Here is a 15,858-nt window from a genome sequence, read left to right as displayed (position 1 = left end):
CCTGAGGTTGGAGTTGAGATTGAAGTGGTTGATGACCACCCACTGCGGCAATCATCTCTAACGGTGGTTGATAACCCCAAGTGTCATTAAAAAACTGATCTGTCATCTTTCTTATATCTATCGGCGACTTGGATTGATGCTGAGACTGAAGCTGAGATTCTAGCTGAGGCAGAGGCAGAGGCAGAGACTGGGAGCAAGGCTGAGGCGGAGATTCTAACTGAGGCAGAGGCAGAGGCAGAGGCTGGGAGCAAGGCTGAGGTGGACATTCCAGCTGAGGTGGTTGATGAACATGGACGTCAATAGCACATTGCTCTTCCATGTTCGTTGAATGCTGGAGTTGAGGCTGAGGTTGAGGCTGAGAATGCTTGGTTGCTTCTGTCTCCTCCCGGTTCGTATCCATCATGAAAAGAGCATCCAGTTCCTCTTTCATCTTTTCTGGGTTATCCTCCATATCCATCTTTGAAAGAGTGTCATCCCAAGAATGCAGTTGATTATCGTCCAAGTCCAAGGGTAACAGATCTTCCATCATCTCCTTGGTATCCATGGTTAAGAGAGCATCTAGCTCCTCTTCAATTATTGCTGCATCAAATATTTCCTCTGTAATCATTCCTGCGTTCTGTAGGTCTCCCTTCTTCTTAGTTTCTTGGTCAGCTTCTTGGTTCTTCTTTGTTTCTTGGAGAGTTTCTTTCGTTTGGTTGAATCCTAATAACACATTTATTGAAACTTCACTATATATTAGAGTTGGTTAGTTTAAATTAAATTAAGGGAACTTCCACAAGGATTACATTCCATTATTCCTGCGTTCTGTAGGTCTCCCTTCTTCTTAGTTTCTTGGTCAGCTTCTTGGTTCTTCTTCTTCTTGGTTTCTTGGAGAGTTTCTTTCGTTTGGTTTAATCCTAATAACACATTTATTGAAACTTCACCATAGATTAGAGTTGTTTAGTTTAAATTAAATTAAGGGAACTTCCACTAGGATTACATTCCATTGGAAGATTTTTTCTCTTCACATTTAATATAAGCTTCATTTTTTAAATTAAAGTGGTTTAGATTACATTAAATTATGGATAAAATCCAAAAAGATTTCATCTTCAAAATTTTATTTTAGAATCTTTTAATTTTTATATAATGTAAATTTGGAAAATTTTAACTAAATAAAGAAAGTATTCTAATAGGATGTCGAGCTTCTTCTTTCTTGGCGTGATGAAGTGAAGTTAATGGCAGCAACTCTTCGAACCCGAAAGAGATGAAAGCCAATGGAAGAAGCCTATGCGTTGAAAGCAAAGAAGGCTTACAGGCAGAGGCAGGGACTTAGGTTGAGGCAAGAAATGGCTTGATGACGCGTTAAATAATGTGGAATTTGTTGTCTTTGGTAGTTATTTTTTAGTTCTTGATCTGATTATGAAACAAGCTCTTCCCCCATTGCATGCCTTCTAATCAAAAATTGATTTAAATTTGTTTTTTGAAAGATATATTTCTCAATGTAAAACGAAAATTTAAAATTTAGATTTTATTAGACAAATCACATTATTAACTAATTTTGTTAAGTTTAAATAAGTAAAAAAAGTGAGAAAATAAATAAATCTTAAAATAATTTAATTTTTATGCACATGTTTTTATTTCAATCAGGATTTATTACTATAAGAGAATCACTCATTCAGTAACTCTTGAAAAGTATAGCTAAAAATGAAAAAAAAAATATGCCTTTGTCAAAGGCTACGCCATTTTAAATTCATATATATAATTCTGTATTTCTAATTAAATTAATCAATTATTATAAAATAAAAATAAATGTATAATAGGTAACAAACAATCTCTTCTCGCTAACTCTCCTCCCCCACCCCCCACCCCCCTAACTGTGTTTGGACTAGAAGTTTACAAAGACAATTTAATAAAGGTTTTGCGAGCAAATAGCCATTTGATCAGTTGAGGGACTGAGTCCATGGCCAAGACAAATCCTCCAATCCGGTAACAAGGTCAGGAGTCGCACGAATTGGTTTTGGTGCAATGATTGCAGTGCCTTGACTTCCAGGCACAAATGTATTTCTTCTAGTCTTCTAGTCTTCTCAATCAGTGACCAATCAGCATTGAGGAAGGCATTTCTGAAAAGATAATACATAACAAGTTCATAAGGTAGCGTTTGTTTTGAGGTACTGAGACAGAGACTGAGAGACTGAGACTCAATATTGTGTTTGTTGGTTCAGAGATTGGTACTAAAATTTCTGTGTCTGTCTCCAAAATTTCAGTATTTCAGTATCTCCAAAAAGTAGGGACACAAGGGACTGAAATTTTTAGAGATAGAGACTAAAATTTTAATAACATTTTATACCTAAAATACTTTCATTTCAATTAATTAATTCCAAATTTACCCTTTGTGCAAATTAAATTAAAGTTTCATACTTGTTTTAATTCTTGTCTCCCATTTTGCACCAAACAGAATACTGAAATTTATTTCAATCTCTGTCTCTTAGTCTCTGTCTCTCAGTCTCAGTCTTTTTGTCTCTGTCTCTCCACCAAACGCTACCTAAAAGTTCAAATATCAAAGTTTATGACTAAAGAAGAACAATAATAATCACTCATGCAAGAAAAATGATAACAAAATTTAACAATTAACAATGTTTATATTACATTGATACATGAGATAGAGTTTCATATGTAAGCAATTCAAATAATTCTGAAGCAAGGAGATAATCTTATATTAGTAATTTTTTTTTTTAAAAATTGAAGCTGTTAATATTTGTGTAAGCATGCACATGTTTTGTAGAAATTTATCAAAAACAACAGAATAAATAAACACTTAGCCAGATTAGGTTCCAAAACAAATAAACACTTAATCAATACAGGCCTGCTACACATACAAGCTTTTTTGAGTTACAACTCGAACGTAAAAACCATGCGTCTTCTTATGATGAGGAACACCTGTAAGTGGTAAAAAGAAAACAATATCAGGTTTAGCATGAGTCAGATCATCAAGGAAATTGAGCTTCTTATCTTGATAATTAATATAATCTACTTTTGTTAAGTTATGCTTAGCCAATTGGCTCATTATCCTCAAAACAATTATCCTATTGGAGCAGTCATCAGCATATATAACAAGAAATAATATCAAACAATAAAAAATAACTCGATTAATTGAGAAGTCATAGAGTGCAAAAAGACAAAGTCAAAGTGCATCCAAATCCAACCTTTTTTTTTATCAAGGATCATTTCAAGATATGATTTGGTGATCCAAGGTCCATTTATACCAAGCCTCATTGCTTCTGTTCAGTCTGCAGAAAATTATTTTTTCCCCACTTTTGGATAAGTAACTCAGCATATTATTAATAAAAGAATGCATAATTGAAGTAGGCAGCAAGGATATACATAGAAATCTCTAGCCAAACAAGGTTTTTAATATAAAGTGGAAGAGAAGGTAAGAAAAGATACAACAATGAAAATGAGAATAACACAAGATCATAACTGACAGTTGAAATGCCAACGAGCTAGTTAGTATCACAATTGACACTAGGCCCAAGTTGTAAGACTAATTGTTTCCACAGAAGTGGCACTCATCCGAGTGAATGCAGCTGACAGGATAATTTTACAAGTAATGGGGTGAAAACTTCAACAAAATACTTAGGAGAAAACAACAAGACTTTATGATCACTGATAAACCTGAACCGAACTTGCCCTTCAAAATCTCCTGAAAAAGTAACACATACAAGATAAAATCCCAGGGACCATTTATCAAACAGTGGAATAGAACTCATTCGAATTTCAGGGGAAATTATATGAGAAAGCTGCCAGGAAATTGAATAAGTAAACAGCTCTGGTATGCATTGCTTAATCACGTTTCTGATAAAACTTGTGTTCAAGATCAATCATTGAGTTAATAAACTCTAAGAACATGGATGATGATTAATACAGATCAAGTTAGTTGAGATTTAGAGAAGAGATTGAATTTAATTTCCCTTTTTCCATGCTTGCATTCTTAGTATTTCTCTGCAATTATCCATAAATATGGCTTTTAAAAGGTATTAAAAGACTTCCAGATAAGTAACTAACTACCATTAAAAGGGTTTAGGATTTACACTGATGTATCATATTATATTATATTGAAGTTTCTAGAAGAAATAAAACACAGAAGTCCAAACCCCTTAAACTGGCCCAAGCTGAAGAGTTTCCTGCCTTAATATCACATTTTGCCGAACTTATGGTGAACAGGTTTTGCGAAATTTAATATCAAATTAATCAAAGCATATCAGACATTTTACTAACAAAAAGTTGAAAAGAACAAATCAGACAGCAATGCATACTCTTGACATTTCAGAAAGTGAGAAAGAGAAAACTAAGCAAAATTTAAAAGAATCAAGAAAAGAAGAGTTCTTCACTAGTGAAGCAACCAAATGGATGATGATCATCTTCAAGTCCATCATATCATTGCTACTACAACAAAACCAACAGCAATAGACATCAATGCAGTTCCTTGAATGCTAAGTAAGCTCGGTGCAGCAGACTTATCCTGATTCTCTTGATCTTCAGTAGAAGACTTCAGTGTATTAATTGGAACTTCTATTGTCGTAACCCCTGCCATGTTAGAAACTCTCTGTCTCACTTCAGCTACCTGCAGGTTGCACAAGAATGAATCACGACATTTGAAAGAGTATTGAATCGGACTGGATGTTTAATCAAAAGGGCACTTTTCACTTTTCATTCTATATTCTCATTATATATATATATATATATATATATATATATATATATATATATATATATATGTTTTTCCCCAATTATTCCACCTCCACTGAAATATACAATTCCTTACAAGTTTGACCATCTAAACCAGGGCATTCAGTTATTTATACCACAAAAATCTCAAATCCAGCACTTAATTATATATAAAATGCAGTTAAATATACCTTCTCTAACAATCAGAACCTAGAACCCTAACAATCAGAAACATACCTTTTCTAACAATCAGAACCTAGAACACCAACAACCAGAAACAATACACATTCAAAAGCTAAATCCCCAAACTTAAAAACCCTATAATCGCAGAACCTCCATAATTCACAGAACCAAATTTAGGAAAAACGAAACATACCATCTCTGTCTCGTTTGGCCATTGTTGTTCATCATCATCATCATCATCATAGCCACACGCACCTTCTTCGACACTGAAACCAGAGAAGAAGTGAGGTAATGAGCAAGAAAGAGAAGATAGAGAGTGAATCAGAGAATGATTATCTAGTGAGTGCACGATGGTTAGCGACGAGACGACGATGTGAGCTACGATGATGAGCCAAGGAGGCTTGTGACGATTGGGAGCAGCGACGGTGAGCGCGCGAAACGACGATTGTGAGCTCACGAGACGACGGCGGTGAGCGCACGAGACGGAGATGGTGAGTGGCGGCGACGGCGAGAGACGAAGGAAGGTGAAGAAGAAAACCTCTGTGAATTCGAATGGCGGGTAAATTCAGTAACTTGAAAACTTGCCTTGTAAAATTTCCGAGTATATACCCATTTTGGTCCTCAAAGAATTTCAGATTGGATACTTTAGTCCCCAACTAAAATTAATTACTCGATTGGTTCCTAATAATTGATTTCGTCAGTCACTTAGATCCTCAGGCACAAAATGGTCCCAGATCTCTTCTGTTCGGAAACTATACTGTTCTCTCTCAATTTTCATCATATCTCGTATAACATTAGCAGTCTAACACTGTAACTTCAAACTACACAATGCACGCTCTATAAATTTAATGTTTACAAGAAAAAAAATCCTCAACTTGTTCTTAACCAATTCATACTCAGGAAATTAATACCTATGTCTCTCAACTAGTTATCGTCTTCGATAGATTGCATGAATCTAGACAGCAAGTCTGATTTGTTAAGACCTGTCGTCGTCGTTGCCATCTCCCTCCTCCTCTGTCCTATCATCTCCATGGCCGCATTGTCCACCACTCAGCTTCTTCTCCGAACCAATGTTCAGTAATCGCTTCAGTTTCCATATGAGCAGCAACGGCGACGTTGCTCGTTGTACTGACAGCTTGGATGCGAGGTCGAAGCTGTCTGCCAACTTGGACTCTGGAAAAGAAGAAATGAAACACTCGGTGTCTATTTCAAATGAGAATTTACATATGATGTTGAAGGAGAATCTTCTTATGATGTTCTAATGTCCAACAATCTATATTGCTTGCTAGAGAGTGGAGAATTTGTGGAACTCGGTCTTGAGGATGTCGTGAACGTGTCGGGGTTGGAGGTGATGTTATCGAAGACGTGGAAGTAGATGCTTTTGGTGGGTGTAGTGCAGAGGAGGTGGATGTACCAGTTACAAAGATTTAGGAAGTGTGTGGTCCATGACATGTTGAGGTAGGTGCGACATGTGTGACAATTACACCATGGCTTAATCTTGAAGCTAAAGAGGAGGAAGGAAAAGATGAAAAAGAAGACTGTGAAGGTGAAGAAAGAGAGTATGAATGTTAGAGTTATGCGAGATATGATAAAAATTGGGGAAAAACAATGTCGTTTTCGAATAAAGGGGTTAGTGATCATTTTGTCCCTTGTTAGAGTTGCCAAGGACCATTTTGTCCCCGTTAGAGTTAACGGAGTAAAGGATCTAAGTGACCGACGGAATTAATTGTTAGGGACCAATCGAGTAATTAATTTTAGTTGGAAACTAAAATGTCCAGTTTGAAATTCTTTGAAGACCAAAATGGCTATATACTCTAAAATTTTCATTAGGCGCATACTAAGCATAGGAAACACTTTTTGAAAACGTTTTTTTAGTAAGAAAAGTATATTCATATGTATTAAAATAAAGTTTACTGTTAGGATTTTTTTTTCTAAAATAAAAGTAAAAAATTTATTATTTTTTTAAATCCAATATTCTAAATTTAATTTTAGAAATGTCATTTTTTTTAACAGTGAGTTGGCTCAATCTCGGTAAACTCCGTTCAAATTTTTTAAAATTTCAATTTTTAAGTTATTATTATCGTCTCCATCAGTTAGAACCGTTAAAATGGGTTAAACTCATCGGGCCAGTTTGTTTACTCATTTAAATGGACAGGCTTTGTCTCTAACATTAAACCCGTTTAAATTTCAGGCTAAACAGGCTAAGCCCGATTAACCCGAAAAAAATGACGGGTTAAACGAGCTAGTCTGCGGGTTAAACGAGTGGCTCGTTTAATTTTTTTTTTACATTTTTTCAAAAAAAATACTACTTTTAGTCGATATTTCTCTCGACCCGATCCGAAAATCCGACCCATCAAATAAAAAAAATATTAATTTTTAAAGATTTTTTTATCTAAAAGTGATATTTTTTGTCAAAATATATTTCAAAAAATAAAATAAAAGAATAAACAGATTGACCCGTTTAACCCATCGAACTTACCATAAACGATCCGGACTGAAAAATTATGGCTCGCAAATAAAGCGGATTTAAACGGTCCAGCCCATTTAATCCACGGATTTAACGGTCCGGGACTAAATGGGCCGGACTAGCCCGTTTGATAGCCATACCATCAGTGTATAAGAGTACATAAAATTATAAAAGTACACATACATGATGATACAACAAATATGGCTTCTTCAATATCGTCGACACCAATGATAATAATTATCATTGTCTCCAAAATATACAGATACACCGAAATAAGCTATATTTAACCATAATTTTTTAATTATAAATTAAAAAAATCACTATTCCAAAAAAAAATACAATTTATTCCTGTATACTCCTATATACTTTAGAGATGATGATAATGGTTGTCTTTCTTAACATTCCAACTTTTTTTTTCTCACCTAATCTGATATTTTTTAAAACGCATAATAGGCGAAATCTATATAAATTATGCGAACTTGTCATAAATACAAAAAAAAAACGTATTTCAGAAATTAAAGTTAAAAAATTAGGTATAAAAAAATAATTATTTTTTTATTTTATTTTTGAAAAATTTTCTCTCCTGTTATAAGTGATCTTTTTAATATTTAAGAAAATATTTTTTAAGTGATGTCATAATTATATTTTTTATTTTACTATAAAAAAGTAATATAGAAAAAACATAACCTATTCTATAAACAGATTAGGCTTTTTAAATATAATCTGAATTGTTAAAGGGGTGATTTTTTTGTAATATTATAAAAGTTATAAAGTATTTTTTTTATAAAATAATAGATATAAAAATTAAAGGAAGAAATTAAGAAGTAGAAATAACAATGACAACAAATTCGTTGGAAAAAATAGTTAAAAAATGAAAGGTTTAATTACTTTGTTAATCCCTATAGTTTTGCAAAATTTTTAATTAGGTTCCTGTACTTTTTTTTCTTTTAATTAAGTCTTTTCACCAATTTTTTTTTAATTGAGTCCCTACACTTTTTTTTTCTTTTATTTGGATCCTTCACTATTTTTTTTATTTTTAGTTGGGTCCCTAACTCTCTATAAAATTAAGTCAATTACTGCCAAGAGAGACCTAATTAAAAAAAAATTAATTGGTGCAAGGATCCAATCAAAAGAAAAAAAAGTATAGGAACCTCATTGAAAATTTTGCGAAACTATAGGAACCAATAGAATAATTAAATCAAAATTAAAATATAAAAGAACAATAAAAAAACCATTAAACAAAGGCTTTTTTATTTAAATAAATTAAGAGAAGAACTAAATTACTCGACTCTCCTAAATAGATTTTAAAAACGTGATTCCCCTAAATCATATAATATATAAATCGTCCTAGACTTTTGTGTTTTAAATAATATATGAATCATGTTACCCTGGGGAGATTTATGCATGAAATGCAATGCTCAAAAATACATAAATCATCCCAGGCCTTTATATTTTACAAAATGTATATAAATCGTCCTAGGCCATCATGAGTTACATTTTTTTATCCTAAAGCTCTTTGCCCTAGCACAATTTATGTGTAACTAGTCACCCCTCAAGACCCTAACACGATTTATGTATTACTATGGCAAGGCACATTAGGCTGGGACGATTTACATTCAAAAACACAAAGCTCATGACTATGGAATAATTTATGTGCTAAAAGAGGTTATAAATGAAGGAGAACCATGAATATCGATCCATAGTTAAGTTGAGAGTTTTAGGAAGATAACTGAGAATGTTTTTTGTAGTTCATTACCAGAGAAAAATTAATGAAAAATAAAGGTGTATCGTTCAGTAGTAAAAAGTAGGTCAGAGTGTTCATAAATAATATATTATAGAAGTAAATAAAATTAGGATAAAAAGTAAATAAAATTCATATGAATAAAACTAAATAAAAAAATAAAAGATTTTATATACAACATAAATATAGTACAATAAAAGATAAAAAAAAAGAATTTATATAAACAAAAAAAATAAAAATATCTTAAAATTAAGAATTTATACAACAATATTTGTCATATGAATAAAAAATACAATAAAAATAAATAAAAATTATATGAATAAAATCAAATAAAAATAAAATTCATAAAAAATATACATATAAAAAATAGTTTAGTAAGTGATAAAAAAAATCATATAAATTAAGAAGTAATACGTACTCTAAAATATAAGATCAGCACACTAAAAAATAATATAAAAAATATTTATCATGTACATAAAAGTACAATATGATCTTATATTTTTATATCATTTTTTTAGTATTATGATCTTATATTTTTAGAGTATATACTATTTTTTTTAATTATTTATTATACTATTTTTTATATGTATATTTTTTATGAATTTTTTTTATTTTATTTGATTTTGTTCATATAATTTTTTATTTATTTTTATTGTATTTTTTATTTATATGACAAATATTGTTATATAAATTCTTATTTTTATTAATTTTTATGATATTTTTATTTTTTTGTGAATATTTTATTGTACTATATTTATGTTATATTTATGTTGTGTATAAATTTTTTTATTTAATTTTATTCATATGAATTTTATTTACTTCTAATAATATACTATTTCGTAAATCCTCTACATTCTTTGAAAGATTTACGAACACTCTGACCTATTTTTTTTTTTTGGTGACTGAAATAAATTAAACAAAGAAAAATAAAAGAAACAAAACAAGGAACTGCTTAAATAGAGGGACAGTCTCGTTTAAGACTACTCTTAAACTCCTCCCAAGGTGAAAGAAGCTCCACATGCGAAAGTTGTAACTTCATCGCCATCTTTGCCATAGTATCTGCCACCGTGTTTGCATCTCTCATAATCAAACGAAAGTCAACACGCCAATTCCAATGCATGATATCTCTTATTTTGAGCACCAGTGGATCAATAAACCCAAAACCATCTTGAGTAACAAGATTAAATGCTTCCATACAATCTGTCTCACAAATAACATCTCGTTGACCCACATCCCAAGCTAAGAGATATCCTCTCCAAATAGCAAACAATTCTCCTTGAAGAATACTATTACTCTCAATCATTCCCAAACACCCCCTTTGCCAGCTCCCATTACAATCTCTAATAACACAAGCAAAACCAACACTATCACCCGAACCAAAATAACTAGCATCACAATTAATCTTAAAAGTACCAATGGATGGGGGATTCCAAAAACCATTTAGAGTAGAGGGAAGGGACATACGTTGTAATTCAAAAATATTTCTAAGCTCCTTTTCTGAAGTTAATGCCAGACAAATGACTTTTTCCGGAGGCCAAGTTTCGTGGGGATTAAAGATGTCGTTATTCCTTGCTCGCCATATCCACCAAAGTCCCGAAAAGAACTTGAACGGGTGCTCTCTGCTATGATACAAGAACCAGTTCTTCAAATCCAAAGGATGACAAGGAATATCCAACCTTTGCCAGACAAGCTGAGCTTTTGGACAATCCCGAATACAATGTATAACCGATTCCTGGCTAGAAAGACATCTTGGACACCTATCCGATGACGACATCCCTCTTCTAAAGCGAAAACTTGCAGTAGGAAGAGCCTCCTTAAGACACAACCAAGCCAAAAACTTATGCTTTTCCGGAACAAGCTGACGCCAAAGCCAAAGCCAATTCTCCCTCTCCTCCCAACCAAACAGCTGCTTACACAACCACAAGTAACCATTGCGTGAGTCATAGACTTTGGCAGCAGACCCACTCCAATACCAACCCACTTCCGGACCTGCTTGTTCATCTGGATTGTAAGAGAGAATATTATCTTTCAGATTTTGAGATAAAGGAGAATAAAGAGTATCCAAATGCCACCTACCAACCGACCAAATATCCTGTATCCGGAGATTCGAATCAGAAATGTGGACATAATCCATCTCATTAGATAACCGTCCTTCTCTCCTCCAACTAGAAAACCAAAAATTCTGGTTCAAATCTCCAATACACCAAGCAAACCCATCCTTCAATACTTTCCAAGCCTTGCAAAGACACCTCCAAATGGGAGAGTCCTTGTTCTTAGGATAACTAAAACAGTCATATAGAGATGATCGGTATTTGGCATCCAATAATTGGACCCATAGCTTGTTTGGCTGCTGGAAAAAAGTCCAAACTAGCTTCCCAAGAAGAGCAATATTTACACAATAAGGATCTCTAATCCCCAAACCTCCATATTTTTTTGAAGTAACCAGTACCTTCCAACTAACAAGATTCAATCCTCTTCCATCAACTTGTCCTTTCCAAAGAAAATTCCTCATCATAGACTCCAATTTACTAATGATTCCTTTGGGAAAAATAGAGACCTGCATCTGGTACGTGGGAATAGCAGCGGCAACAGAATTAACCAAGCAGAGTCTACCAGCCCGATTGAGTAAACTCCCTTTCCAGCTTGCTAGCCTACTCCGAATCTTATCCAGGACACCATTGAAAGTTGAACGAGTCACCCTAGAATGGCTAAGGGTAACTCCAAGATACTTGCCCAAATCCTGGACAAATCTGATAGAGGATACCCCAGTGAAAACCTCTTTCCTTGTTGCAGAGACATTCTTGGAGCAAAGCGCTTTAGACTTCTCCACATTAATCTTCATCCCAGATGCTTTGCAAAAAGTCTCTAAAACCAACATCACATTTTGCACTTGTCTCTTTGTAGCTTTACAGAATAGAAGCAAGTCATCCGCAAACATTAAATGGGATATTCTTGGTCCCCCTCTAGAAATAGCAACCGGCTCCCACAAGCCCAAATCAACCTGATGACTAATAAAGCATGCCAGTCGCTCCATACACAACACAAAAAGATAGGGTGACATAGGGTCTCCTTGTCTAAGACCTCGGCTAGGAGTAAAGCCATTCAGACGACTCCCATTCCAAAGAATAGATAAGGAAGAAGCAGTGACACAATTCATAATCAAATTAAGTGTAGGAATAGGAAAACCAAAGCTCTTAAGGGTATGAGCTAAAAACCTCCAGTCAACTCTGTCATAAGCTTTCTCCAGATCAATCTTAAAGGCCAGTGTGCCTTTCTTTGATTTAGTCTTCTTCATAAAGTGGAGGACTTCTTGAGCAATAATGATGTTGTCAGGAGTTCCTCGTCCCGGAATAAATCCTCCTTGAAGCGGGCCAACAATCTCCGCAAGATGAGGACGAAGCCTATTAACAAGGACCTTCGTGATGATCTTGTAAACTACATTGCAGAGACTAATCGGCCTGAAATCTTTCATAGATACCGGTGATTCAACCTTTGGAATGAGAACCACTAAAGTCTCCAACATTCTCGGATCAAGAGTAACACCGGAGAATGCCTGCTTAACCATCTTCCAAACATCAAGACCAATGATCTCCCAATATTCTTTGAAGAAGAAAGCTTGAAACCCATCCGGACCTGGAGCTTTAAAAGAGTTCATGTGAAAAACAGCTGTTTTGACTTCCTCCATAGTAACTGGTGCCGTAAGATTATTGCAAGCTTCCTCATTCAGAGAAGGAAGAGGCACATCACCAAGGCAACCCAAATCAACATCATCCAAATGACAGAATAAGCTTTTATAGAAAGACTCTGCTTCTTGACTCAGAACCTCTGGATCAGTTTCCCACACTCCATCCTTGAGAAAAAGGCCATGAATCTTATTATGCTTCCTTCGCGCAAGAGTTTGAATATGAAAGAATCTTGTATTCCTATCCCCGAACCTTACCCACTGCTCTCTAGACTTTTGGAACCATAGGAGCTCTTCTTGCACTAGAGTATTATTATAATCATCAAGCAACTGTTGCTCTTTCTGACGCAAATAAATACTATCCACCACTTCCAAACGCTTTTGTAAATAATTAATCTGCTGCTCTAATTCACATTTCTTAACAAAAATGTTACCAAATACCTTCGAGTTAAACTCTAGTGAATTCTTCTGTACTTCTGAAAGCTTGCCATGAATTCCTCTATTACCAGACCACCATGACTGGTTCACAATATCTTTATACCCAGGATGAGTAGCCCAAGCAGCAACAAATCGGAAAGGTCGATTCCCTTTAGGCTGAGGACGACCTTTATAACGCACCAGAATAGGGCAATGATCAGACTGAAGCCTATTTAAAACTTCTGCATAAGCCTCTGGAAAGATAGATAACCAACTACTATTTATACAGACTCGATCAAGCTTTTTTGCCACATCAACATAATTTTTCACCCTCTTGTACCAAGAAAACTGCCTCCCGATAGTCTTCAGATCAAACAAACCACTATCCCCTAATGAAGTAGCAAACATGTCTGCTCTTTGATGAGAAAATTGACAGCCCTTAGATTCATGAGAAAATTTGACTTCATTAAAATCACCAAGAACAATCCAAGGTCCTTGAAAAACCATGGATTGTGCAACAAGATAATCCCAAAGGAGAACTCTTTTATTAAATTGAGGACTGCCATAAATACCACTACACCTCCAAATTAAATTATCAAAGTGAACCTCAACAGTAACACCTTGATCAAAAGCATCAATGAACTTACAACAAACACCCTTCATAGAGGATAGAAACCAAATACCTCCCTTATGCCCCTCTGCCTCTACTATACCAACAGAGTGATACCCCAACCTTTCCCAAAATAATTTTAAATGCTGAAAAGGGGAGTGAGTTTCAACCACAATAAAGAAAACAGGTCTAAATTTCCTAACAAGTTCCTTACAATGCACCCGGGCTAACTTATTAGAAGCACCCCTAATATTCCAAACAATCATATTTAAACTATCCATAAATAATAGGGACATAATAAATAAGAACATAAACTCTAAACAGAATCAACAACCTCAATAGGTGGTTTGTCCTGCGGTACTGGCACACTCTGATCCTCAATAATTGCCACCTTTGGACCCCCTGACACTGCACTTGCCATGCTTCCATCTACTAAGGTTTCCTCCGTTGTGCCACCATTTTTATCAACTGGCGAGTTCTGCAAGGAGGAAGGCCGAGGACGCTTCCGTAGAGAAATTCCACGACGTACAGGAGTTCTGCGCGATGGAGATGGCGCAATTTCATGTTTTTCTTGCTTCCCCATCCTAATGCCAGTTGATTTGCCTCCATCACCATGCAAATTGGGCCTTGGAACCCTTCTCGAACCAAACTTGTGCTGCTTTCCATCTTGGTCCTTCAAACCTGATGACTGGCCCATTGTAAATTTTTTCTTACGCAGCACTTGTTGCCAGCCCTCTCCATCATCCATGCATGCCTCATTAACAAGACCATCAGGCACGTGAGGAGCCAATGATTCCGTAACCACATCCTTCCCTTTAACAACTCCTAATTTCTCACCCAAATCACGAGCTTCTGATTCAGCCTCTTTTGAATCTCATGATTGTTGTGTGGCACTAGTGTTGGGGCTTCATTATTTTTTCCATCACCAAAGGAATTTATGTTTCCTTCCAAGGACTCCTTCTCCATGCACAACGATTTATCATGCCCATACCGTGCACAAGTAGCACAAATCAACTGTAAACTCTCGTACTCCACTTCATAAGTCACACCCTCCACTATAATATGTTTGATTACAGGCAACTCAAGATTAATTTGAACACAAGCTCGGGCATATTTTCCTCTTTCTGCAAGCTTAGTAGCCAAATCTACTTTCACCGGAATCCCAATTGCAGAAGTAATTCGCAGCATTGCTTGTTCCTGGTAGCACCAAATTGGAAGTCCCGAGACTCGAATCCATACCAGCGTTGATCCAAAGGATTTTTCGCATGGCCTAAAATCCACATCCCATGGCTTTACTGCAACATAGTGACCGTCTATCAACCACGGGCCACCAAGAATGACTTTCTCATGATCCCCAGCAATATCAAATTTAACCAAAAATTATCCAAATCCCACGTCCAACAAATCAAACCCTCCTTTGATGCGCCATACTATCCGGAGCTTATGCATGAGAGCCGTGTAGCCATAATACTTATCCAGCACCTTGATCACGATGGCTTCCTTATAAGGTTCAGCTAGACAGCTCTTTGCCTCCTTGGTAAAACTGACACTTGGTGGACGAGAATCACCCTGCTTACCTGTCACCGTCGCGATACCATCCTCAGATAAAGACTCTACTAATGCAAAGGCCTTAGACTTTTCTGCACCAATGACTTTATCTCTAAAAGAGACCTTGGATGGCTTTCCTAACCCCTCTCGAGAAGAACCCTCCTTAACACCGGATGCACACCCACCCACGCTCTCCCCCTTATCTCTTCCGATGGCATGGCCATCTTCCTCACCGTGTTTCACCCTGACCTACTTTTTATTATTGAACCTTACACCCTTACTTTTTTATCAATTTTTTTTTGGTAATGAACTACAAAAACACATTCTCAGCCATCTTCCTAAAATTCTCAACTTCACTATGGATCGATATTCATGGTTCTCTTTTATTTATAACCTCTTTTAGCACATAAATTATTCCATAGTCATGAATTTTGTGTTTTTGAATGTAAATCGTCCCGGTCTAATGTGCCTTACCATAGTCAGTGGCGGATCCAGAAATTTTATAA

The 15,858-nt window shown here is 35.3% G+C and overlaps 1 long non-coding RNA gene across 2 annotated transcripts; it reads right to left on the bottom strand.

The window, feature by feature from the left end:
- Positions 1 to 1,748: 1,748 nt before the first annotated feature.
- LOC140180404 (uncharacterized) lies at positions 1,749 to 5,462 on the bottom strand. Of its 2 annotated transcripts, XR_011874623.1 has the most exons (7): positions 5,237 to 5,462; positions 5,081 to 5,153; positions 3,462 to 4,600; positions 3,183 to 3,266; positions 2,856 to 2,916; positions 2,398 to 2,521; positions 1,749 to 2,099 (listed from the first exon to the last, which is right to left on the bottom strand). It is a non-coding gene; the product is annotated as an uncharacterized lncRNA (long non-coding RNA). The 2 variants fall into 2 exon arrangements; XR_011874622.1 differs by having other exon boundaries at positions 5,081 to 5,239.
- Between the last annotated feature and the right edge of the window lie 10,396 nt (positions 5,463 to 15,858).

The sequence above is a fragment of the Arachis hypogaea genome, chromosome 16 (assembly GCF_003086295.3).
Source record: "Arachis hypogaea cultivar Tifrunner chromosome 16, arahy.Tifrunner.gnm2.J5K5, whole genome shotgun sequence".
Lineage (NCBI taxonomy): Eukaryota > Viridiplantae > Streptophyta > Magnoliopsida > Fabales > Fabaceae > Arachis > Arachis hypogaea.
The sequence above is the reverse complement of the archived record's forward strand: the minus strand, read 5'-3'. Positions and strand labels throughout refer to the sequence as shown.